Source organism: Helianthus annuus, chromosome 8 (genome assembly GCF_002127325.2).
Source record: "Helianthus annuus cultivar XRQ/B chromosome 8, HanXRQr2.0-SUNRISE, whole genome shotgun sequence".
Lineage (NCBI taxonomy): Eukaryota > Viridiplantae > Streptophyta > Magnoliopsida > Asterales > Asteraceae > Helianthus > Helianthus annuus.
The window spans coordinates 99,230,024-99,256,868 of NC_035440.2; positions in this window are offsets into that span (position 1 = coordinate 99,230,024).

Below are 26,845 nucleotides of genomic sequence, written 5' to 3' on the forward strand. Positions count from 1 at the left end.
CATCTTCTCTGTGTTAACAAATTCCCCCTTGAACGATGATCCAGGTAAGTAGACTTTCTAGGAAAAACACACTTTCCGCATCGAATTAAAACATGAAAAACTTGATCGTAATGATGCGAAACAAATGTTGAAAACTTCAATGGAGATGAACATACCATTGAATCTGATGATCTGTAGTTCTATTAGGGTTTGGATGTTGTGAAGATGAAGATGATAGCATCTGAGAGAAACCTTTGTTACTTGAAATCGACAACCCTAATGTGGATTTGAAGCATTAACTTCTATAAAAGCTAAAATTGAAAGTCAATCAGTGCGTCAAACGTTCCTAAACACAATCAGATACAAACACACAATGTCACACCCCCAAATTCCACCTGCGGATAACACCCGCTTCGAGGGCGTGACTGACCAGGATCCAGCCACCAATTATACTGAGCATTGAATTAATAGTAGAAATATTTAATATCCAAAGTAGTTAGCAACATCTTAGTTTAAGTTCGATAATTAGTTTAACAAAACAGCGGAAGCATAAACCAAAGTAGTTCAAAAGATAGTTCTTAGTTCAAAATAATTAACCCAACACACGGGTTTGACGAACACTACACATCCCCAAGCAGCAGCTCCTAAGTCACTGGTTACCTGCAAAGCATGCAGTAAGGGGTCAACAATAATGCTGAGTGAGTTCACTAGTTGTCCAGCTTTAGTTTACCAAAAACTTAAGTTGTTTAGATAAAACATTTATAATCACGTTGTGAGGAGCTACCCCACCTGTAAGCTTACTAAACTGTAGATACCGAAACTGTTGACGGAATATAAATTCGTGCCCCGAGTCAATGTCTATCGTCGTTGACCATGTTGCAAGGTATACTAGTTCACGCCCGATCCCCCCGGTCACGGTGTGAGGTTGTCAAACCTAATAGCGCTATTAACTAATAACCCGTTCGCCCCCGGCGATTAATCGGTACTGTAAGCAGGGACTTAAAGTGATAGAGTTTCGTTTAGCATGGCTAGTTGTGATTTATAAATAGTATCCAAACGTATCTCCCCCGGAGATAGTAATTACCCATTCTGTTTTCCCCCGGAGTAATGGGTCGAAAGTATTTTCCCAAAGTTGGTAGTTTGTTCGTGTCCCTCCGTGTAACACCCCAAAACCCGAATGTTTATATTCGTTAAATGTTATGATCGGGTACATCAAGAAATAAATAACTAGGTTATTCGTCCTAGTTAAAAGTATGGTAGAAACAAATAAGGAATGAAAGTTGTGTCAATTCTAATTAGTGAGAAAACTTGAGGGACCAAAACGGTTAGGATGGAAAGATGGGTTTTATTTATGAAAATCAACACACACAAACACACACATTCGTGTGTTCTAGAAAGGAGCAGGAGCTCTCATGAGAGCTCAAGAAACCCTAAACGTGAAGAATCATCAAATCGAAGGGCAAATCAAGGTCTAAATTCATGAATGAACACGGATTAATGATCACCTTCACAAGGGGATCGTAAGGTATGTCTTAAAAGTTAGATTGGTGATCTTTCACGAAGTGGGTTATGATGTAAATTGCGAATTTGTATGAAATTGTGAATGGGTGTGTGTTAGAATCGTCATATTGAACATGGGTTATGCATGATTTAGGTTAATTTGATGTTTAGAGGTGAAACCCATTTGTTTTGGTAAGGATGATGACTTGAATGATCACCCAAGTCCAATCCTTGTTCACATCTTGTTGTGTTATGGTGTATGTAATGCGTTCTTGTTAGGTAGATTGAATGTGATATGAATTTGTTGATGTTTTTGTGTTAATTGATGAATGAAAGCATGAAGTAGGAAGTAAAGCATGAAACACTTGTACATTATGCATAAATTGTGGCATGCACACCAAGTGTTTGATGAAATGCCAAGGTGGGATTAATAGATGAAATGGTATGCAAGTAATGGATGAAATCGTATAATATGGGGATATGATGTATTTGATGATAAATAAACATGAGAAATCTATTTTTATATGGAATTCATGTAGGATTTGGTTGGCCATGTTATTTAGTAAAAGTATGCATTAGAATATTGTACTCTATGTTGGAGTGGTATGATGTTTACTACATGTTTGAATAATTGCTTAATCAAAATTGATAAGTAAAAGTACACTAAATGTGAAGCATATGAGATCATTAGAATAGGATGAAGTTAGAATGATGTTGGGTTGTTAAGCATAGGTCATGGTGTTAGTTGTAGAATTATGTTACTAGAATGAACGGAATTAAATATGTTTGGTATGTGCATATAACTAGATGATCATGTGGTTGTATGCTTATTGCATCGTGAGTATGAAATGTATATAGTGTCATTAGTATAGTCTACTATAATGACATGGATGTATGAGGTTAAGTCGAAAGTTCATATGATAAATTGTTGACTTTTTGAAAGTCAACTGTGCATAAGTAGCAATGTTGGACTTTTGTCACAATTGTGATATTATAGAAAGTCATATGATGCGTGTTATATCCATACGTGTTATATGTGATGACACGATGAATTGTATGAGTTTGAAAGATTAACTTGTGGAAATATGCCTTATGCTTGTTAGAATTGACTAATGAAAGTCAAATGTGAAACATGAATTTGATATGATTGTTAATATGTACAATCATGTATGCTAACAAGAATGTGAATGCGATGACATGAAAGTATAGGGATCATGTCAAGATGGATGGAAGCATGGAAGGTTAACGGGTCAAAAAGAGGCGAGGAAACGGATGCGAATACGAACACTAAAGGTAAGTGATTTCCGTAATCACTTTGTAGTACAAGTAAGTAATAAAGTGTTGTAATGAATTAAATATGATGTTTGAGGTCAAATATGTATTAAAGTCTTTCGTCGTAAATGATGGGTTTAAGGTTGACCAAAATGCCCATGATGGGTATTTTGGGGTAAACGAACTTAAAAGTGGTTTAGGAGCAAGTTATTCGATTAGAGTAATGTTTTGGACAAGTATGGAAGTGGGGATGATGGTTTGGTCAGTCATAGACCAATTAATGCGCGAATACCCTTAACGGGTCAAATAGTTAGAAAATAGTTAAGTCGAATGTATGTAAGTTAAGGATTCCCGTAATCCGGAGGTAAGATTTTAAGTTCATATGATAGAATGTGAATTTACAAGCATGTAGGAAGAAACGGGAGGTCAAACGGGTAAACGGTTCAAAAGTTACGTGCGTTTTAGTGCGTACGGACGACGAAACGAACCTGCAGAAAACTGCAAAAACTAGAGGGCGTCGCCGACGGGTAGGGGGCCTAAATGTGGGATCCTAAAGAATATGTAGTAATATGGTACCCAAAGGTGGGATCCTAAAGAATATGTAGTAATATGGTACCCAAAGGTGGGATCCTAAAGAATATGTAGTAATATGGTACCCAAAGGTGGGATCCTAAAGAATATGTAGTAATATGGTACCCAAAGGTGGGATCCTAAAGAATATGTAGTAATATGGTACCCAAAGGTGGGATCCTAAAGAATATGTAGTAATACGGTACCCAAAGGTGGGATCCTAAAGAATATGTAGTAATATGGTACCCAAAGGTGGGATCCTAAAGAATATGTAGTAATATGGTACCCAAAGGTGGGATCCTAAAGAATATGTAGTAATATGGTACCCAAAGGTGGGATCCTAAAGAATATGTAGTAATATGGTACCCAAAGGTGGGATCCTAAAGAATATGTAGTAATATGGTACCTAAATGTGGGATTCTAAGTTAAGAATTTCCTTAAGTAGATACGTATGAAGGTATGTATGTATGTATGTATGTGTGAATATAAGTGGTATGTATGAATGAATGTATGTATGTATGTATGTAGGTATGCACGTATGTAGGAACGTACGTATGAATGTAGGTACGTAGGTTTGTAAGTAGTTATGTGTGAACGGATGCACATATGTAAGTATGTATGAAAGTATATACGCATGTATTCAATGAAATTGAGTATTGACGATAATAATAGTGTGCCTTGTGAACGAAGTGTAACGCAGGTACAATGAGAAAGTCTCACCACGGAATGTACGATCAGATGGAAAGCTGGGATGTAAAGAATTAACGGAACAAGAAGTAAACGTGAATAAATCTTGTATGTTTATAATGCGTACTAATGTTATGAATTTAATGTGGTGAGCGCAGGTAGTACGAGTCATGAGGATCATCAAGGAACAGAGATCGAGGATCGAGTCACTAGTGAGATTGTACGGGAACGTTGATGTATATAATGTAGTAAACATAAGCTATGATTTTACTTAGTAAATAAGTCGATTGATGGATTTATGTGAAAGAGTTATGTTAAAGTTAATTTTTAAATAAGTTAAGGTGTTTATAATGAAAGAAAGTTTATGGCTTGAACTTCCGCTGCGACTTTTAGTCAAATACGTATTAGGGTCTTACAAGTTGGTATCAGAGCCCTGGTTTGAGGGAATCAAGTACGAGAAGGTAGGTACTTGAACTCAAACCTATGTGCTCTTGTGATAAGGAACCTGTACAATCCATGACTCGATCAAGATCCAAAGGTAGAAATGGAATGAAAACGTGTATGTATGTATTCATATGAAGAAGCTAACGGTTTGCTATGTGCAAGGTAAGCTTAAAAGTTTGGAGAGGATGATCCGTGAATGCAGTCTAAGGTGGATGCTAAGGCAGGCAAGGATGCGAATGGACAGACGGACCCCAGGTACACAATGTTGACATGTATGGGTACCGTTGTTAAAAGAAAAAGGAAGAAGTCTCCTTGGGAGGGTAAGTACTAAACGGAAGACAACGATATTGTCTTGGTAAAATTGTAAAAATGTAGCACGAACTGAGACCCACTAATGCGGACATAAGGCGATGATTACCTGAAGGCACGGAATTAGTATGTGAATTGCGCACCTGGCCAGTACGCAAGAAGCATATGACGTTCGTGAGACCGTGGTAATTATCGCAGGTATATCTGTAGAATTGGGTAGCAGGTGGGCGTGCGGGTGAAGTGGGTAGTAAGGCTCTCGGGAAATTGAGAGTACTATGTAGGAATGAAATGCAGAAAATGATATGTTTGAATCTGTGAGACGGATTCAGCACATGTAATGAATGAAAGATGTGAATGGGTAATGTAAATGAAATGTTTGAATCCGCGAAAAGGATTCAAAGCACGAAAGGAAGAAAATGTATGAATAGTATGTTTGGAACCGCTAGACGGATTCAAAACATGAAAGCAATGAAAGGCATGAATGTGACGTTTGAGTTCGCGGGACGGATTTAAAATATAAAAAGGGATGAAATTAATCCACATCACAATGTGTCGACAGTTTGACCATGGTTGTGTCAAACGAGTCATACGGGTAAATGTAAAGTAATAAACAAAAGAATGATCGTAATGGGCATGCAAACCTAAATTTTAAAGCGAAAGAAAGAAGTTCGAACAAGTTATGTGTTAAATATGTTAGTAATGGACTCTTAGGAGTCATAATGAATGACGGGCTACGACCCGGACAATAATTTAAGTATGAATGAGAAGGGTGAGTTTTGTTAAGAATACCAAAATGATGTAATGGATGTCCTTGTAGGTAAACATGAAGGGAAAGACGTACGAATGTGTACCTCTTTACATCTACGGTAAGTAAGAAATGTCAGTTTGACCTTGAAATGTCAAACTGCAAAGGTCGACAAAATAAGTAACCAAAATAAAGAATTGCATGTAAGGAATGAAGTGTGGAAAATGTTATAGCATGTGCGTAGGAAATTGTAAAGAATTATAGGTGAGTAATCACCTAGTTTAATGAATGCTTGAATGAAATGTGCTAACCGCTAAAATTGTAGATGATAATGTTAGAAACTCTTGATGTGATGAAACCAACCGAATTGGTGGAAGGATGTGCACGGGCGAAAGCGCATTACGCGGATGAATGAAATCTAGCCTGGTATGGCTAGTACTCGTGAAGAATGCGGATCGATCTGGGTTACGGATCGTCGATTGATGATATGAGATGAGGTCAGTAAAAAGTTTAACTTATGTTAGATAAGTATGAATTGGTTAATTGGGTACGACCTACGAAATGAATGATGGAATGGGTATGGTATAGTATGGGAAGTTTGATTTTTTTTCAGTTGACATAAGAAGAAAACTATGTCATCAAGAAGCGAATCTCAAAGGTTTTGAGTGAAAAGTTCGAGTATTGGTTAAAATCTCATGAAATGAATTGCACGACACGTATGCTTATGCAAAATAAGTAAGGCACGAAATGAGAGGTATAGTAATGTAGAACGAATGAGGCAAGTTGAAGGTAACGTAAGGATATGTAAGGTACGAATGACTATAGAAAAGTAGAATGATGCTAACTATGGAGTTAAGCATGTAGGTGTAACTATGAAGTAGTAGTTTTGTTGTGATAACAAAACAAGAGTTGAATGTTATAGAATGTGTGTATGAAATGTAATCTTAAAAGACAAGATGAAAGTATTAGATCCGTTATAAACAAATCCTACGAATGAACGTATTATCACAAGCTTGAAGAAGTATGTATATTGACCTATTAAAAACGGGTCAAGGGAAATGAAAATGTTATGTGAAGGTATGGTGTGAAAAAATATGGACTTATTATAAAAAAAAGTCAATAGTATGAATAAATATGAACTGAGATAGGATGATTACATATAATTATGATATGACTATGAAGTCAAACATAGATGTGTGTGTGTAAGAGGAAATGAGAAAGGTTTCGGGGACGAAACCTTATTTAAGGGGGGTAGACTTCTAACACCCCAAAACCCGAATGTTTATATTCGTTAAATGTTATGATCGGGTACATCAAGAAATAAATAACTAGGTTATTCGTCCTAGTTAAAAGTATGGTAGAAACAAATAAGGAATGAAAGTTGTGTCAATTCTAATTAGTGAGAAAACTTGAGGGACCAAAACGGTTAGGATGGAAAGATGGGTTTTATTTATGAAAATCAACACACACAAACACACACATTCGTGTGTTCTAGAAAGGAGCAGGAGCTCTCATGAGAGCTCAAGAAACCCTAAACGTGAAGAATCATCAAATCGAAGGGCAAATCAAGGTCTAAATTCATGAATGAACACGGATTAATGATCACCTTCACAAGGGGATCGTAAGGTATGTCTTAAAAGTTAGATTGGTGATCTTTCACGAAGTGGGTTATGATGTAAATTGCGAATTTGTATGAAATTGTGAATGGGTGTGTGTTAGAATCGTCATATTGAACATGGGTTATGCATGATTTAGGTTAATTTGATGTTTAGAGGTGAAACCCATTTGTTTTGGTAAGGATGATGACTTGAATGATCACCCAAGTCCAATCCTTGTTCACATCTTGTTGTGTTATGGTGTATGTAATGCGTTCTTGTTAGGTAGATTGAATGTGATATGAATTTGTTGATGTTTTTGTGTTAATTGATGAATGAAAGCATGAAGTAGGAAGTAAAGCATGAAACACTTGTACATTATGCATAAATTGTGGCATGCACACCAAGTGTTTGATGAAATGCCAAGGTGGGATTAATAGATGAAATGGTATGCAAGTAATGGATGAAATCGTATAATATGGGGATATGATGTATTTGATGATAAATAAACATGAGAAATCTATTTTTATATGGAATTCATGTAGGATTTGGTTGGCCATGTTATTTAGTAAAAGTATGCATTAGAATATTGTACTCTATGTTGGAGTGGTATGATGTTTACTACATGTTTGAATAATTGCTTAATCAAAATTGATAAGTAAAAGTACACTAAATGTGAAGCATATGAGATCATTAGAATAGGATGAAGTTAGAATGATGTTGGGTTGTTAAGCATAGGTCATGGTGTTAGTTGTAGAATTATGTTACTAGAATGAACGGAATTAAATATGTTTGGTATGTGCATATAACTAGATGATCATGTGGTTGTATGCTTATTGCATCGTGAGTATGAAATGTATATAGTGTCATTAGTATAGTCTACTATAATGACATGGATGTATGAGGTTAAGTCGAAAGTTCATATGATAAATTGTTGACTTTTTGAAAGTCAACTGTGCATAAGTAGCAATGTTGGACTTTTGTCACAATTGTGATATTATAGAAAGTCATATGATGCGTGTTATATCCATACGTGTTATATGTGATGACACGATGAATTGTATGAGTTTGAAAGATTAACTTGTGGAAATATGCCTTATGCTTGTTAGAATTGACTAATGAAAGTCAAATGTGAAACATGAATTTGATATGATTGTTAATATGTACAATCATGTATGCTAACAAGAATGTGAATGCGATGACATGAAAGTATAGGGATCATGTCAAGATGGATGGAAGCATGGAAGGTTAACGGGTCAAAAAGAGGCGAGGAAACGGATGCGAATACGAACACTAAAGGTAAGTGATTTCCGTAATCACTTTGTAGTACAAGTAAGTAATAAAGTGTTGTAATGAATTAAATATGATGTTTGAGGTCAAATATGTATTAAAGTCTTTCGTCGTAAATGATGGGTTTAAGGTTGACCAAAATGCCCATGATGGGTATTTTGGGGTAAACGAACTTAAAAGTGGTTTAGGAGCAAGTTATTCGATTAGAGTAATGTTTTGGACAAGTATGGAAGTGGGGATGATGGTTTGGTCAGTCATAGACCAATTAATGCGCGAATACCCTTAACGGGTCAAATAGTTAGAAAATAGTTAAGTCGAATGTATGTAAGTTAAGGATTCCCGTAATCCGGAGGTAAGATTTTAAGTTCATATGATAGAATGTGAATTTACAAGCATGTAGGAAGAAACGGGAGGTCAAACGGGTAAACGGTTCAAAAGTTACGTGCGTTTTAGTGCGTACGGACGACGAAACGAACCTGCAGAAAACTGCAAAAACTAGAGGGCGTCGCCGACGGGTAGGGGGCCTAAATGTGGGATCCTAAAGAATATGTAGTAATATGGTACCCAAAGGTGGGATCCTAAAGAATATGTAGTAATATGGTACCCAAAGGTGGGATCCTAAAGAATATGTAGTAATATGGTACCCAAAGGTGGGATCCTAAAGAATATGTAGTAATATGGTACCCAAAGGTGGGATCCTAAAGAATATGTAGTAATATGGTACCCAAAGGTGGGATCCTAAAGAATATGTAGTAATATGGTACCCAAAGGTGGGATCCTAAAGAATATGTAGTAATATGGTACCCAAAGGTGGGATCCTAAAGAATATGTAGTAATATGGTACCCAAAGGTGGGATCCTAAAGAATATGTAGTAATATGGTACCCAAAGGTGGGATCCTAAAGAATATGTAGTAATATGGTACCCAAAGGTGGGATCCTAAAGAATATGTAGTAATATGGTACCTAAATGTGGGATTCTAAGTTAAGAATTTCCTTAAGTAGATACGTATGAAGGTATGTATGTATGTATGTATGTGTGAATATAAGTGGTATGTATGAATGAATGTATGTATGTATGTATGTATGTATGTAGGTATGCACGTATGTAGGAACGTACGTATGAATGTAGGTACGTAGGTTTGTAAGTAGTTATGTGTGAACGGATGCACATATGTAAGTATGTATGAAAGTATATACGCATGTATTCAATGAAATTGAGTATTGACGATAATAATAGTGTGCCTTGTGAACGAAGTGTAACGCAGGTACAATGAGAAAGTCTCACCACGGAATGTACGATCAGATGGAAAGCTGGGATGTAAAGAATTAACGGAACAAGAAGTAAACGTGAATAAATCTTGTATGTTTATAATGCGTACTAATGTTATGAATTTAATGTGGTGAGCGCAGGTAGTACGAGTCATGAGGATCATCAAGGAACAGAGATCGAGGATCGAGTCACTAGTGAGATTGTACGGGAACGTTGATGTATATAATGTAGTAAACATAAGCTATGATTTTACTTAGTAAATAAGTCGATTGATGGATTTATGTGAAAGAGTTATGTTAAAGTTAATTTTTAAATAAGTTAAGGTGTTTATAATGAAAGAAAGTTTATGGCTTGAACTTCCGCTGCGACTTTTAGTCAAATACGTATTAGGGTCTTACACTCCGCGGGACGCATGCTTTTAGTGTGTGAACTCACCTTGGGTTGCTCGGCAGATTGGGTTACTTGTCAAACACGTTGGTCACCACGTCCTAACATGGTTACCGGTATAGGTCAGGTTTGGCGTACAAGCAATCACGTAAAAATCTACACATAACTAACACGTTGCATGCATAAAAATATAGACGGTGGGTTATTGGGCCGGCCCTAGCATTTAAGCAGTCAATCAGTTACACGCAGATCAGTCAACAGGTAGCCCATATTAAACATACTATGGCCCAATAACCTAAGTGGACAGCCCAGTCGCAACTAGATGGTCTCGAGTCGCAACCAGGAGGTCTCGGCTTGTCACGCTGTGGTTGCGAGTCGCAACCGTGTGATCTCGAGTCATCACGCTGTGGTTGCGAGTCGCAACCATCGTAGTCTCGAGTCGCAATCGTGTGGTTTCGAGTTGTCACGCTTTGGTTGCGAGTCGCAACAGTGTGGTTGCGAGTCGGAATGCTGTCCCTTTCATGTACACGTGATGATGCAGATGCATCAGTCCAATTTGTACCATGTAATCAGGCCCAAATCAGGAAACAACCAATAAGGTTTCTACTAACACTTTGCCTAATCTGACTATAGTAAAAATTAGATCAAACTTTGCCACTTTTGAAGTCTTCAAACCACATTCAACAAGTTCATCACAAGTTCATAGTTTTTCTAGGGTTTTCATGTCAACATAATCATGCATTTTTGAACCAAACTTACATATTTTAACAAGATCATGATGTAAGAACAAGAAAACATACATTTTGTGACATTAAACATAACTCGGTTGGCCCTAATCATTCATAAGCCACTATTCTTTTAGCCATTTAAACATGTTATCAAGCTTTCATATGTAGAGGTTTACACATATAGTCAAACTTCACAATCTTCCTAAAAATCATGCATAATATTTCTAACCAAGCACTATCTAGTTCATACAACACAATATAAACCCTATGCACATAATAATCACTAACCGGTTGTGAAGAAGGAGAAGCCGAAAACAAAGAGAAAGGAACCGAGAAGATGGAGTGTCCGAGTGATGATCTAAACCGAGTTTCTTGTCCGAGATTCTTGTGCGATCCGAGCTTGGTCCGAAAGTTGGAAAAGGTTGGGGTGTTGTTTGGGGTTTTCTAGTTGAGAGAAAATAGAAGAAGTGTGTGTTTGTGTAAAAGTGAAGGAAAGTGGGGAAGGTTAGGATTTATACTAGAGATCTCGAGTTGGGCTTGGGGGTTTCGGCCCAACCGGTTTCGGCTCAAGAGGCCCACTCGAGACCGAGTGGCCCACTCGCAACCGAGTGGTTGCGAGTCATGGTCTCGGGTCGTGGTCTCGGCTCTCATATATATATATATATATATACATACAACACATAAAATGCAAAAAGGATCACGTTTTCATTTAATATCATATATATACGCAAAAATTACAAGGTGTTCGTTCGGAAAAACCTAGAGTGTCACATTATCCCCAAGTTTTAAGAACTTTCGTCCCGAAAGTTAAGGCAGCCACTGCCAAGCTAGCGTGTTTCAACGGGGTGTCACATCATCCCCCCGTTAGTTTGGAATTTCGTCCCGAAATTCAGTTGTAGCTTCAGTGCTGGGGGTTTCGTTTGGGAACAACTGAGGATACTTGGACTTTATCTGGTCTTCCCGCTCCCAGGTAAACTCTGGGCCGCGTCGTGAGTTCCAACGAACTCGTACGAGAGGTATCTGGCTACGTTTGAGGGTTTTGATCTCTCGATCCGTGATCTCAATCGGTTCCTCAGTAAAGTGTAGCTGTTCATCAATAGTGAGTTCCTTGAAAGGAATTATGAGTGTTTCATCTGATAGACACTTCTTCAGATTAGACACGTGAAAAACATTGTGCACTGCACTCAGCTCTGCAGGCAGGTTCAATCTATAAGCAACCTTGCCGATTTTCTCGGTAATTTCGAATGGTCCAACATATCGCGGATTCAGCTTGCCTCGTTTACCGAAACGAACCACACCCTTCCAGGGTGAGACTTTAAGTAGAACCCGGTCCCCGACCTGGAATTCTAACGGTTTCCTACGCTTGTCAGCGTAGCTTTTCTGACGGTCACGAGCTGCCGCCATGCGTTGCCTTATCTGGGAAATCTTTTCCGTTGTGTCTACCACCAGTTCTGGGCCTGTGAGCTGACTGTCACCTATTTCCGCCCAGCAAAGAGGTGATCGGCATTTACGACCGTACAATGCTTCAAAGGGTGCCGCCTGAATGCTAGTGTGGTAGCTGTTATTGTAGGAGAATTCCACCAGCGGTAGATGCTTCTCCCAGTTCTTGCCAAAATCGATCACACATGCTCTAAGCATGTCTTCCAGGGTTTGGATGGTGCGCTCAGACTGCCCATCCGTTTGTGGGTGGTAAGCGGTGCTCATGTCCAAACGTGAGCCAAAGGATTTGTGCATAGCTTGCCACAACTCGGAAGTAAAACGAGCGTCTCGGTCGGAAATAATGGAAGTTGGCACCCCGTGTCTCGAGACTACTTCCTTTAAATAGATTTCTGCCAAGGTAGAAAACTTGTCTGTTCCCTTAATGGCCAGAAAGTGTGCAGACTTAGTCAATCGATCTACTATCACCCAAATAGTGTCATTCCCGCGTTGGGATCTTGGTAGCCCCGTAACGAAATCCATGGAAATTTGCTCCCACTTCCACTTCGGGATTTCCGGTTGCTGGAGTAGGCCTGCTGGTTTCTGATACTCAGTCTTGACTCTTGCGCATGTCAAACATTTGCTAACGTAAGCTGCTATGTGGGCTTTCATGCCAGGCCACCAGTAAGTGGTCCTTAAGTCGTGGTACATCTTATCTGAACCAGGATGTACTGAATAACGGGACTTATGGGCTTCGTCCATCACCAGTTCTCGTAGATCTCCGTAGAGTGGGACCCAAATGCGCCCTGCCACATAGTAGGCGCCGTCTTCTTTTTGCTCTAATCGTTGTCTCGATCCTCGCAGGGACTCAGCCCTGACGTTCTTCGGTTTCAGAGCTTCGGTCTGAGCATTTCGAATCTGGGCAGGGAGATTAGACTGGATGGTAAGTTGTAATGCTCGCACGCGCTTGGGCGTAGTGTCTTTTCGGCTGAGGGCGTCTGCCACGACGTTGGCCTTGCCCGGATGGTACTTGATGGCGCATTCATAATCATTCAGAAGTTCGACCCATCGACGTTGTCGCATGTTTAATTCCTTTTGCTTGAAGATATGCTCGAGACTCCTGTGATCGGTGTAAATGGTGCACTTGGTACCGTACAGGTAATGTCTCCATATCTTAAGCGCAAAGATCACTGCTCCTAGTTCCAAGTCGTGCGTAGTGTAGTTCCTTTCGTGCGTCTTAAGTTGTCGAGAGGCGTAAGCAATAACCTTGTCGCGTTGCATTAACACACAACCGAGCCCATGGATGGATGCATCGCAGTAAACCACAAAGTCGTCTGTTCCTTCAGGTAACGAGAGAATAGGAGCACTACAGAGGTTATCCTTTAGTTTCTGAAATGCGGTTTCCTGAGCCTCACCCCACTTATAAACCACACCCTTCTGAGTAAGAGCCGTGAGAGGCTGAGCGATCTTTGAAAATCCCATGATAAATCTTCGATAGTACCCTGCTAGTCCCAAGAATTGGCGGACTTCGGTCGGAGTCTTAGGGGTAGGCCAATTCTTTATAGAGTCGATCTTTGCAGGGTCAACGTGAATTCCATCTTTGTTAACCACGTGTCCAAGGAAATGGACTTCTCAAAGCCAGAAGTCGCATTTCGAGAACTTGGCATACAGTTGCTCTTTGCGAAGGAGTTCGAGGATAAGGCGTAGGTGTTGTTCATGCTCTTCTTGACTTTTCGAGTAGATCAGGATGTCGTCGATAAACACGATCACGAATTTGTCGAGGTAAGGTTTGCACACTCGGTTCATGAGATCCATGAATACCGCAGGCGCGTTGGTCATTCCAAAGGGCATAACGAGGAATTCATAATGACCATATCGAGTTCTGAATGCAGTCTTGGAGATGTCTTCATTACGTACTCTCAACTGATGATAACCTGACCGTAGGTCGATCTTAGAATAGTAGCTCGATCCTTGCAGCTGATCGAATAGGTCGTCGATTCGCGGGAGAGGGTAACGATTCTTGATGGTAACCTTGTTCAACTCACGATAGTCGATGCACATTCGGAACGTGCCATCCTTCTTCTTAACAAAGAGTACCGGTGCTCCCCAGGGTGATGAACTAGGGCGAATAAACCCTTTATCCAATAGTTCCTGTAGTTGAGTAGAGAGTTCCTTCAATTCTGCGGGGGCTAGTCGATAAGGCGCACGAGCTATAGGCGCTGCTCCGGGAGCTAGCTCGATTTGGAATTCGACCTGACGGTGGGGAGGGAGTCCAGGTAATTCCTCAGGAAATACCTCGGGATAGTCGCGTACTACCGGAAAATCTTCAATCCTCTTTTTCTTTTCCTGCGTGTTGGTGACAAGTGCTAAGATAGCGGTGTGCCCTTTTCGTAAACACTTCTGGGCCTTCAAGAAAGAGATAACGCCGGAGATTTCTCCGCCTTTGCCACCTTGCACAATGAGGGGTTTGCCAGAACGACGGGGAATACGAACTGCTTTCTCTTGACAGAGGATCTCAGCGCGATGCTTGGATAACCAATCCATACCAATAACGACATCGAAGCTTCCAAGAGTAACAGGGAAAAGATCGATACTAAATGTCTGACCAGACAACTCTAGTTTGCAGCCTTTGATAACATGTGAGGCCTCGATGTTTCTACCATTAGCTAACTCGACGATATGATGCGAACTTAGTAACGAAAGCGGACGCTTAAGCTTCTTACTAATACGTAGGGTCACATAACTAGCATCGGCTCCAGAATCAAATAATACAGAAACATAACGATCATCGAGTAGGAACTTACCCGCCACGACATTGGGGTCATTCCTTGCTTCTCCAGCTCCAATCACAAAAGCCCTTCCTCTAGCACCATTCCCAGCATTGTTGTTCTGATCGTTGTTTCCAGCTCCCTGATTGTTGTTGCGGTTCTGGTTCAGTTCAGGGCAATTCTTCTTAAAGTGCCCCTCAGCTCCACACTGGAAACAACCCTTGGCATTCCCGTGATGTTGTTGCTGCTGGTTCTGCCCCACGGGACGTGGACTCCTACAGTCCTTGGCCTCATGCCCCATTTTGTTACATCGCTGACACTGACCTTTCCCACACGGCCCGCTGTGATGTCGATTGCACTTGTTGCACTTGGGGTGGTTGCCACGATAGCCACCCTGTTGTTGAGTGCCCTTGTTGTTTTCAGTTTTCCTTTGCTGAGCTGGGGCCTGAGTGGGGTTAGCATCCTTGCTTTGATTTCCTTCCCACTTACGCTTGTTGTCACTAGAACTCCCGACAGTAGCACTGATCCTTTTGGGCAACCTGCCCTCCTCTACGGCCTGACCAGTGAGTTTGTGAGCAAGTCGAACGATCGGCTGAATGGTAGTGTGGTTGGCTGAAGTTACATGGCTTCGAATTTCTGGAGCCAAACCCTTGATGTACAGTTCGATTCTTCGATACATAGGTCGAGACATGTTTGGGCAAAGAGCAGCATAGTCATTGGACAGTTTGGTGTAGGTCTCAATCTCTGACCCAACCATCTTAAGCGCATAGTACTCGTTCTCAAGCTTGTGGATGTCATCCCGGTGACAATATTCCTCCTTAATCATGTCCTTGAAATCCTCCCATGCCGTAGCATTAGCAGTTTCCAATCCAAACATCTGAATTTGCGCCTTCTACCAAGAAAGCGCGTTTCCTTCAAGCGTAGCAGTAGCAAACTTCACCCAATTCGCAGGGGGACACTCACAGATAGCAAAGACAGCTTCAACTTTCTCAATCCAGTGCAGAAGACCTATGGCACCCTCAGTGCCGTTGAAAGGGAGAGGCTTGCAATCCATGAAAGTCTTGAAAGTACACACGGGTGGTTGCGCAGGTGCATGCTGACCTATAGGGTGAGCTGCGAAAGCTGCAGCCACTGTGTTGAGCAGGTTAGTGAACTGAGCCTGAGTCATGTTAATGTTTCCTCTTCCGCGTCCACTCATTGTCTTCATAACCAGAAAACACAGTATGAGTGTGATGTCGTAATGTAGCGAGAATGAGATAGAAGAGAGAGGTGTATCTATCTAATTAGGCACACTAGTACGTATAGTAAAACAGGAAACATAAGGTAAGCAAACAAGTAGACACTGGTCCGAGCTATGAGGCCAAAAGGTTGAGCCTTGCACTTAGAGTGTAGTGTCGTCGCGAGTCACAGGTTATAGTCTGGTTTTCTCCGAAAAGATTTTTCCCCTTTTTAAAACCGAGTTCACTATAACCAATGGCTCTGATACCAATCTGTCACACCCCCAAATTCCACCTGCGGATAACACCCGCTTCGAGGGCGTGACTGACCAGGATCCAGCCACCAATTATACTGAGCATTGAATTAATAGTAGAAATATTTAATATCCAAAGTAGTTAGCAACATCTTAGTTTAAGTTCGATAATTAGTTTAACAAAACAGCGGAAGCATAAACCAAAGTAGTTCAAAAGATAGTTCTTAGTTCAAAATAATTAACCCAACACACGGGTTTGACGAACACTACACATCCCCAAGCAGCAGCTCCTAAGTCACTGGTTACCTGCAAAGCATGCAGTAAGGGGTCAACAATAATGCTGAGTGAGTTCACTAGTTGTCCAGCTTTAGTTTACCAAAAACTTAAGTTGTTTAGATAAAACATTTATAATCACGTTGTGAGGAGCTACCCCACCTGTAAGCTTACTAAACTGTAGATACCGAAACTGTTGACGGAATATAAATTCGTGCCCCGAGTCAATGTCTATCGTCGTTGACCATGTTGCAAGGTATACTAGTTCACGCCCGATCCCCCCGGTCACGGTGTGAGGTTGTCAAACCTAATAGCGCTATTAACTAATAACCCGTTCGCCCCCGGCGATTAATCGGTACTGTAAGCAGGGACTTAAAGTGATAGAGTTTCGTTTAGCATGGCTAGTTGTGATTTATAAATAGTATCCAAACGTATCTCCCCCGGAGATAGTAATTACCCATTCTGTTTTCCCCCGGAGTAATGGGTCGAAAGTATTTTCCCAAAGTTGGTAGTTTGTTCGTGTCCCTCCGCGGGACGCATGCTTTTAGTGTGTGAACTCACCTTGGGTTGCTCGGCAGATTGGGTTACTTGTCAAACACGTTGGTCACCACGTCCTAACATGGTTACCGGTATAGGTCAGGTTTGGCGTACAAGCAATCACGTAAAAATCTACACATAACTAACACGTTGCATGCATAAAAATATAGACGGTGGGTTATTGGGCCGGCCCTAGCATTTAAGCAGTCAATCAGTTACACGCAGATCAGTCAACAGGTAGCCCATATTAAACATACTATGGCCCAATAACCTAAGTGGACAGCCCAGTCGCAACTAGATGGTCTCGAGTCGCAACCAGGAGGTCTCGGCTTGTCACGCTGTGGTTGCGAGTCGCAACCGTGTGATCTCGAGTCATCACGCTGTGGTTGCGAGTCGCAACCGTCGTAGTCTCGAGTCGCAATCGTGTGGTTTCGAGTTGTCACGCTTTGGTTGCGAGTCGCAACAGTGTGGTTGCGAGTCGGAATGTTGTCCCTTTCATGTACACGTGATGATGCAGATGCATCAGTCCAATTTGTACCATGTAATCAGGCCCAAATCAGGAAACAACCAATAAGGTTTCTACTAACACTTTGCCTAATCTGACTATAGTAAAAATTAGATCAAACTTTGCCACTTTTGAAGTCTTCAAACCACATTCAACAAGTTCATCACAAGTTCATAGTTTTTCTAGGGTTTTCATGTCAACATAATCATGCATTTTTGAACCAAACTTACATATTTTAACAAGATCATGATGTAAGAACAAGAAAACATACATTTTGTGACATTAAACATAACTCGGTTGGCCCTAATCATTCATAAGCCACTATTCTTTTAGCCATTTAAACATGTTATCAAGCTTTCATATGTAGAGGTTTACACATATAGTCAAACTTCACAATCTTCCTAAAAATCATGCATAATATTTCTAACCAAGCACTATCTAGTTCATACAACACAATATAAACCCTATGCACATAATAATCACTAACCGGTTGTGAAGAAGGAGAAGCCGAAAACAAAGAGAAAGGAACCGAGAAGATGGAGTGTCCGAGTGATGATCTAAACCGAGTTTCTTGTCCGAGATTCTTGTGCGATCCGAGCTTGGTCCGAAAGTTGGAAAAGGTTGGGGTGTTGTTTGGGGTTTTCTAGTTGAGAGAAAATAGAAGAAGTGTGTGTTTGTGTAAAAGTGAAGGAAAGTGGGGAAGGTTAGGATTTATACTAGAGATCTCGAGTTGGGCTTGGGGGTTTCGGCCCAACCGGTTTCGGCTCAAGAGGCCCACTCGAGACCGAGTGGCCCACTCGCAACCGAGTGGTTGCGAGTCATGGTCTCGGGTCGTGGTCTCGGCTCTCATATATATATATATATATATACATACAACACATAAAATGCAAAAAGGATCACGTTTTCATTTAATATCATATATATACGCAAAAATTACAAGGTGTTCGTTCGGAAAAACCTAGAGTGTCACACACAATAAACAAAACTCGTTGATTTTTCTCCCCTATCACTAACCGAAAACGCACAGTTGTACAAGATCCCGTCTTTCTCGAAGATAATGCCACCTTCTTTATACAACTTGCTATCTTTGTGCAACCCTCTTTTACCATACATCTTAATCTACAACAAATGCAAAGAACCTGTGTTAAAAAGATGTTTGAGCATGGTTGTTTGAGCATCTACAACAAACGGCATTGGAACCAAAAATGTTGATAAATAAAATGACTGAACGATTCAGGTTCCAATTCCAATTCTAGGCCTAAACATTCTTTCAAAACAAATAACATGACAAAGTTCAAGAAGTTGAAGAGTAATTACGGGTGAAGAAAATGCTCAAACAACCATGCGCGCAGAACCGACACACAGCTTTCAGGAAGCCCTCTTTGCGGCCTCCAAATATGTTGATCCATCATACCCAACTTCTGATCATATTTCTCTCATCTAAGTTGCTGATCCACAAATTTCAACCTCGAAATTGCGATTCCATTCCCATTTGAATCTATCCCACCAAACAAAAATAACCGCTTTACAATTCACAATCACACCAAAATCAAAACTTAATATCAAACAAATTCGATTCAAAAGCTTAATTAGGGTAACAACTTACACTAATTACCTGATGATACCCCTATATAGACAGTTGACTTTGAACAAAAAGAAACTCCTGCTTGGATTCGCCCTTTAGCACAGAAACTCATGCCATCTACAAATCAAAATAAAAATTAACAGAATAATCTAATTTGTCGTGTCAGAACTCAAGCTCCCTAACAATTTCAACAAAAAACTAAAGCAAATGCAATCATAAACAATCAATAAAACAAAAAAAAAAATACAAACATTATGAAGAGAATTAATAGTCGTACATGTTAGCATGAGAAACCAGATTATTCGAGAGGAAGTAAGGAATGATCGTAAGTGATTGGATTACCTAATCTCCCCAAATTAATTAGCCCTCCTTGTTTGATCATCAACAACTACCGTTTTTCAATCATACCATTTTCTTTCTTTCTTTTTTGTCAGCAGCATAATAACGGAAATCGAAACAGATTCTTCAAGGGAAAAGAAGCATTTGAAAGTATTCAACGAACTGGAGTTGCACGAATTTCAAGACAAATTCGTCATCAGATCACTTCAATTTCCCGATCGAGCTTTTTCTATCGCTCGCTCCGATGGAACCTTTCACGGTTTGTTTGTTTCATTTTTCTTATTTCATTCCTTTTTATTTGTAGAATAATAACTTAATTATTATTACAACGCATGCAGATCTTGAAACCCTAGATGAATTTTGAAAGATGAGGCACTCTGGATTTAAGAGAGAGGGGGGATTGAAATTATGGTTTGAATTTTGAAAATGGAACCAAAACATATGTATTATTGAATATGGGCGGAGGTTTGAATATTCCACTTAGACTGACTGGCAAAATACGGACAGAGGTTTGATGGCAAAGGTTTGAATTTTAAATGTATTTTAAATTAAGGTTTATAATGCAGTAATAACATAAGAAAACCATAGTTGGACAACCTTTATGGCTGCCACATCTGCTTTTCTTATGTCACTAAGATTTCTCCTTTTATAGAAAGTATAGATGCTTATAAAATATAAGTTTATTCTTTCGTTTTAAATAGAAGTACCCTTTGTCAACGGACCTCGGGCTTTTTTGGAAACTTGCATCTCTAGACGAAAGCGTCTAAACTAAAGGAGACCGCACCTTTTGGTTTTTTTTCCCGCGTACTATGTTTAACGTAAACTAAAGACCCCTCTAAACATGTTGTGCCAGAATATGTATAGAATTAGCATGCTATTATTTAACCATTCCCTATAGTCCTTAAAAGTGCGGGTGCTTTTATATGTCTGTGTGTGCGCGCTCCTCCGCCGTATTCTTGCCTCCTCCGCAAGACACGAGTTCCCTGCTAGTTATTATGTTGTCAACGGGCCTCGAGCTTTTTTGGAAACTTGCATCTCTAGACGAAAGCGTCTAAACTAAAGGAGACCGCACCTTTTGGTTTTTTCCCGCGTACTACGTTTAACGTAAACTAAAGACCCCTCTAAACATATTGTTGTGCCGGAACATATATATAGAACTAGCATGCTATCATTTAACTGTCCCCTATAGTCCTTAAAAGTGCGGGTGCTTTTATATGTGTGTGTGTGCTCCTCCGCTGTATTCTTGCCTCTTCCGCAAGACGCGAGTTCCCCGCTAGTTATATGTTGTCCTTCCTAATTCTCGTATTACCATCTTTATGTATTAATGTATTTTTTATGTAGATTTAATATATTCAGATCGAACATATGATATGAATTAATCTGCCTAGAAAGTTTATATTTAATGAGGTGAATACAATTATTATTTTGAAGTGTGATGGTTGTTAACTTGTTATTTTTGGACTACAAATACATTTTTCTTAAACAAAACATTCTGATATGAAGAAGGTTTTGTTTTTCAGGGATGTTTGAAGAAGATTTTAATATTTTTAATGATTTATTAACGGTGGGGTATCCATACATCCTCCTAAAAGTATTTACACATCCCCTAACCCTAAATATCCCTCATTGTCCAATACGTCTCAAACTGGCCCCACCAATACGCCCCACATTGCCCAATACGTTTGAAAAATAGTCCCTACCATCTAATTAATGCAAATCATTGGGTGTCAGCCAATGATTACCCAATGATTGGCATGTAAGGAAGTTTATTTTGATAGAGTTTTTGTATGGGGAAATTGCAAAATATTTATATAAGAAAATTATTATTTTTTTTATAAAATGTTGTTATAAAAAATTATGTTAGTATTATAAAACTTCATATTTTTATGAAATGAATTGTGTATATTTTTAATAAAAAAAGGTGCATATGTTTTTTTATTAAGTATTATTATTAAAAACTTCATATTTTTATGAAATGAATTGTGTATATTATAAAATGTTAACTTTTTATAACTATTATTAAATGTCAACTTTTTTTTATAAAACGAATTGTATATATTATAACAAAGTTTTTTATTTATGAATTATTATTATGTCTTTAGTTGTCAAATTTTTTAAATGTCAAATTTTTATTAAACGACTTTTATTTAATATTACTAAATGAGTATTATTACGTCTTTAATTGTCAAACTTTTAAATGTCAAATTTTATTAAATGGGTATATTATAACGTTTTATTAAATGTCAATTGTTTTATTTATCAATTATTATTATGTGTTTAATTGTTTCCATAACGCAATCTATATGTTAAAAAATGTCAAATTTTTATGTCTTTAATTGTTTTTCAGTTGTCGTTTATTAACCATAACGCAACAAGAAACGTAATTCAAAATGTAATTAAACATCGTTTTATATTAATACACAAAACATGTAACTTTGATACAGAATGTAACGACTAAACTCTAAACCCTAAACCCTAAATCGCTAATTGTTACATATTCTTGAATTCCTGTACAGGAAAACGATGGGTGCAGCATACACAATTTCGAGACAGGTCGGCTGTCTTGAAATTGCGTACTGAACCCTACCTTCCAACGGGATTTCTGCTTCACATCTACCACACTGAGATGGCACAAGGGATCAGGAGGTTGGAGTAGTGGAGTCGGCATTTCGTTTATCAGTCACCGTCGAGTCTTCCACGTCTTGTCAGGATGGGGAGCGAAGTGGCATTCCCGTTGGTGGAAGGCTCATGAGAACACTAATGAACTCCTCTCTTGAAAGGACATGTCACGGGGCAGACTGCGTTGGCTAGCGTCACTGGGAGCTGACGAGGCAACAGGCTACTCCGATAATACGTAATCCTAGATCGGCGTTCTAGTGCATGAATCTGAAATACGAACGTAGTTTCTTCATAGGATTACGCTACCATCACCGTCAAAACACCGACTTTCGATATACTGTTAATAAAAAATACAATTTAGCATTAGACTCAGCATTCGAAAATATATTGTAAAAAAAAAAAAAAAAAAACAAAATCAAAACACCACTACAGCCGACCCACCACCACCACCAGCACAGCCGACCCACCACCACCACCACCACAGCCGACCCACCACCATCACCTCCACCACCACAGCCGACCCACCACCACCACCACCACCTTGTACGCCTCTCATAGGGCAATAAGAGGCTTATCAAAACCCTTTTTCTGACACATTAATGCTTTCACATTCTATACTCCCCTTATTTCCCTACACGCCACCACCTCTGGGGATGTGCACTTAAAAAGTGAGGATGTATTAATACCCTCATCCTTTATTAATTATTTATAATTACTTCATCAAAACGTCTTGTTAGGTTAATTTAGAAATACCTAGATTGAATATAATGTATGACCGCTAGTAACTTCATAATTTATTAGTTTATTAGTAATGACGGAAAGTCATATTTAATAACTATAATATTTGTCGTATATATATATCCTTAAAATAAAGCTCATTATTTTACTATACTGTCAATGAATATGAAATTAAACAAATTTATTATTTCGAGATTTGAAACATTAAAATAAGAAAAAGGAAGAAAGAAATTGTCATAACTCATAATAAGTCGTTATATATAATATTATAACCAGTAACAAAATCTTTAATGTGGGGTAACTATGAATTAATTCCCAATGGGCTCAACCAAACCTTCTATATCTCCAGCCGCCGAGCTTGTCTTCTTGCCGGACCTAATTTCAATATTGCATGCATGCATCGATCATTCAACGTAAACTCTAGTGATAAAGTTAAAAGTTCAAAAACCTTGAATAGAAAAATGATAGGGAAAATTTCATAGAATACCAACCAATTTTTAAAAGTGTTCTAATTAGTTTATTGGTGTTGTTTTTGTCTCAATTAGATAATTTAACATTCAAGTCGAGCCATGTCATTTTGTCCATGTGTCAAGAAAAAAATGGAGCATAAGATGATGGGGTCGAATTATTTAATATATGAAATTAAATTTATTAAAAATAAAAACCATTTAATTACATTAGAAATTAAAAAAACAAGTTACAATCCACGTCATCACTCGACGTTAGCATCAAATAAAAGAGAAAAAAGAAACAAAAATCCACATCACCACGGTTACCTATGAAATGGATGAAAAAACCCATAATTTTAATGAAGAATGAATGTTGAGTGACCTGATTGGAACACTTTTAAAAGTTGAGTGATCTAATTGAAACACTTTTAAAACTTCGTTACTATTCTACAAAGTTGCGCTGAAAAATGATTTGTACATCTCTATAAACACTTAATTAAAAAATAATAACGTACATTTCTTTATAATTTTATTGCCGTTTGATCAAGATTTTCTCAGATTGTCTTTTATTTTTCATCAAAGCTAACAGGGGCGGAACTAGCATATTACTAGGGGTAGCTTCCGCTACCTCTTAACGCTCCGGTGATAGTGTAAATTTTAGAAAAATTTAATATTTTTTCGATTTCGTTACCATTTTTATATAAAACGTTGCCCCTATAAAATATTTTTAGATCCGCCACTGAAAGCTAAGTTCGTTGAAAAGTATTATGACGTGTATAGTAATTTTTCCCAGACTATTTGGGACATAACTTATATGAGTTTGTAGTTATATTATGTGATAGGTTATTACCCGCGTTAACACGCGGTTTCACAAATAAAAATAATATTATTTCTTGACATTTTAGATCGTTAAAAACAAATACAATAGAAGAAAAAAATGACAAACCACTCAAATTGCAGTAAAAATTTTCTTGTATACCACACTGGCTGTCTTATTTATAGCATTTATGTCTTTATCTTTTATAACTAACTTGACACCAGCTATGCTTTTAACTCTTGATAATGCGACATATAGTTAACAATATAAGAAAACAGGATATTTGAGATACAAACCAATTCTTGATAGAGGGCGGATCTAGCTTAGAGTGAGGGTAGCATGTGCTACCCCTCAACTTAGAGTGAGGGTAGCATGTGCTACCCCTCAACTTTTAAAAGTTGAGTGATCTAATTGAAACACTTTTAAAACTTCGTTACTATTCTACAAAGTTGCGCTGAAAAATGATTTGTACATCTCTATAAACACTTAATTAAAAAATAATAACGTACATTTCTTTATAATTTTATTGCCGTTTGATCAAGATTTTCTCAGATTGTCTTTTATTTTTCATCAAAGCTAACAGGGGCGGAACTAGCATATTACTAGGGGTAGCTTCCGCTACCTCTTAACGCTCCGGTGATAGTGTAAATTTTAGAAAAATTTAATATATTTTCGATTTCGTTACCATTTTTATATAAAACGTTGCCCCTATAAAATATTTTTAGATCCGCCACTGAAAGCTAAGTTCGTTGAAAAGTATTATGACGTGTATAGTAATTTTTCCCAGACTATTTGGGACATAACTTATATGAGTTTGTAGTTATATTATGTGATAGGTTATTACCCGCGTTAACACGCGGTTTCACAAATAAAAATAATATTATTTCTTGACATTTTAGATCGTTAAAAACAAATACAATAGAAGAAAAAAATGACAAACCACTCAAATTGCAGTAAAAATTTTCTTGTATACCACACTGGCTGTCTTATTTATAGCATTTATGTCTTTATCTTTTATAACTAACTTGACACCAGCTATGCTTTTAACTCTTGATAATGCGACATATAGTTAACAATATAAGAAAACAGGATATTTGAGATACAAACCAATTCTTGATAGAGGGCGGATCTAGCTTAGAGTGAGGGTAGCATGTGCTACCCCTCAACTTTTTTGGCGAAGTACATTTTTAGTGCAATTTTTACTTTGACCCTTCCAAATTATTGCGGGTGGACAAAAATTAGTTGAGACGAAGACAGAATAAAAAATTGGAGCTAAAAATGACTGGTTTTTTGGCTGACTCCGACGAGGAAAGGAGCAGACACGACTCTGCAAATGATAACATAACAAAGAAAAAAGAGAAACCTAATTTAAAGAAAAAAGAGAAACCTAATTTATTTAACTTGGATTGTTTTATTAGATTTAAATCATCATCATCATCATACTCAGTAAATCCCACCAATAGCAAAACAAAGGTAGGGTCTGAGGAGGGTAAGATGTAGACAGCCTTACCTCTACCCTGTAGAGAGGCTGCTTCCAGTGAGACCCCCGACTTGATAGTTGATAGTAGTTTTGCATCAAGCCTTGGACATAAGGCACATAACACTCAGCAATTGAGACAAAGACCGATTAGTACATGTACCCTTTTGTTTTTCAGCTATCAACGCCACCACATGATTAACCGTCCTCAGCTTTTAATGTTATTTTCATGAAATTAGTAAAATAACATTAAAATTAGTGCACTTTCACTTTTGCCCCCGATGGCCCATTATATGCGCATGCCGCAAGCGGAGCGTTTTAAATAAAAAGCCTAAATATAACTTAACGATACTTACTCTTATTTAAGGGTTTTTACTTTTTTGAAAGGTGAAAGTAAAACAAGACAAATCATACCTTGGTTTATTTACATTTATTTATTCAACTTGCTATGATAATTAAATTAAACTAGTATCAAGGTCCCCCGCGTTGCGGTGGGGGCGTAAAACCATAATAAATAGCACTAATGTCACACCATCGTCAGCGAAAGCCAACACTAAAGTTGTGGCGTGTTAATGCGAAGAAAATTATACCAAAACGTAAAACATAGAAAGTAATAACTAAGACGATTTAAGACCCGCACATCGTGACGAACTTGTAAAACGGGAAAAAATAGACGACATAGTAATGTTGAACCACACATGCACGTTGCGCCATGTTTACTCGAAAAAAAATAGAACGAAACGTAAAAACGTTGAACCAGACACGAACGTTGCGTCGTGTTAACTCGCAAAATTTAGAACGAAACGTAAAATGAAAAATTTGCGAAATATGAAAAGTATAGGGAACCAAAGTTGAAAGTAAAAAAGTTGTGAGGTTAAACTGGAAAATATGAAAACTTTTGGGTTAAAAGTAAACAATAAAATAGCTTTGGACTAAAAGTGTAATATGACTTTTTTTTTTTTTGAAAACTCCCCTAAGCCTATGTTACAACACCTATATGCATGAAAGTTTTGCTTATTTATAGTATTTAAATTAAATTTGTTTTATTATATTTTCTCTCCTTTTATTTAGTGA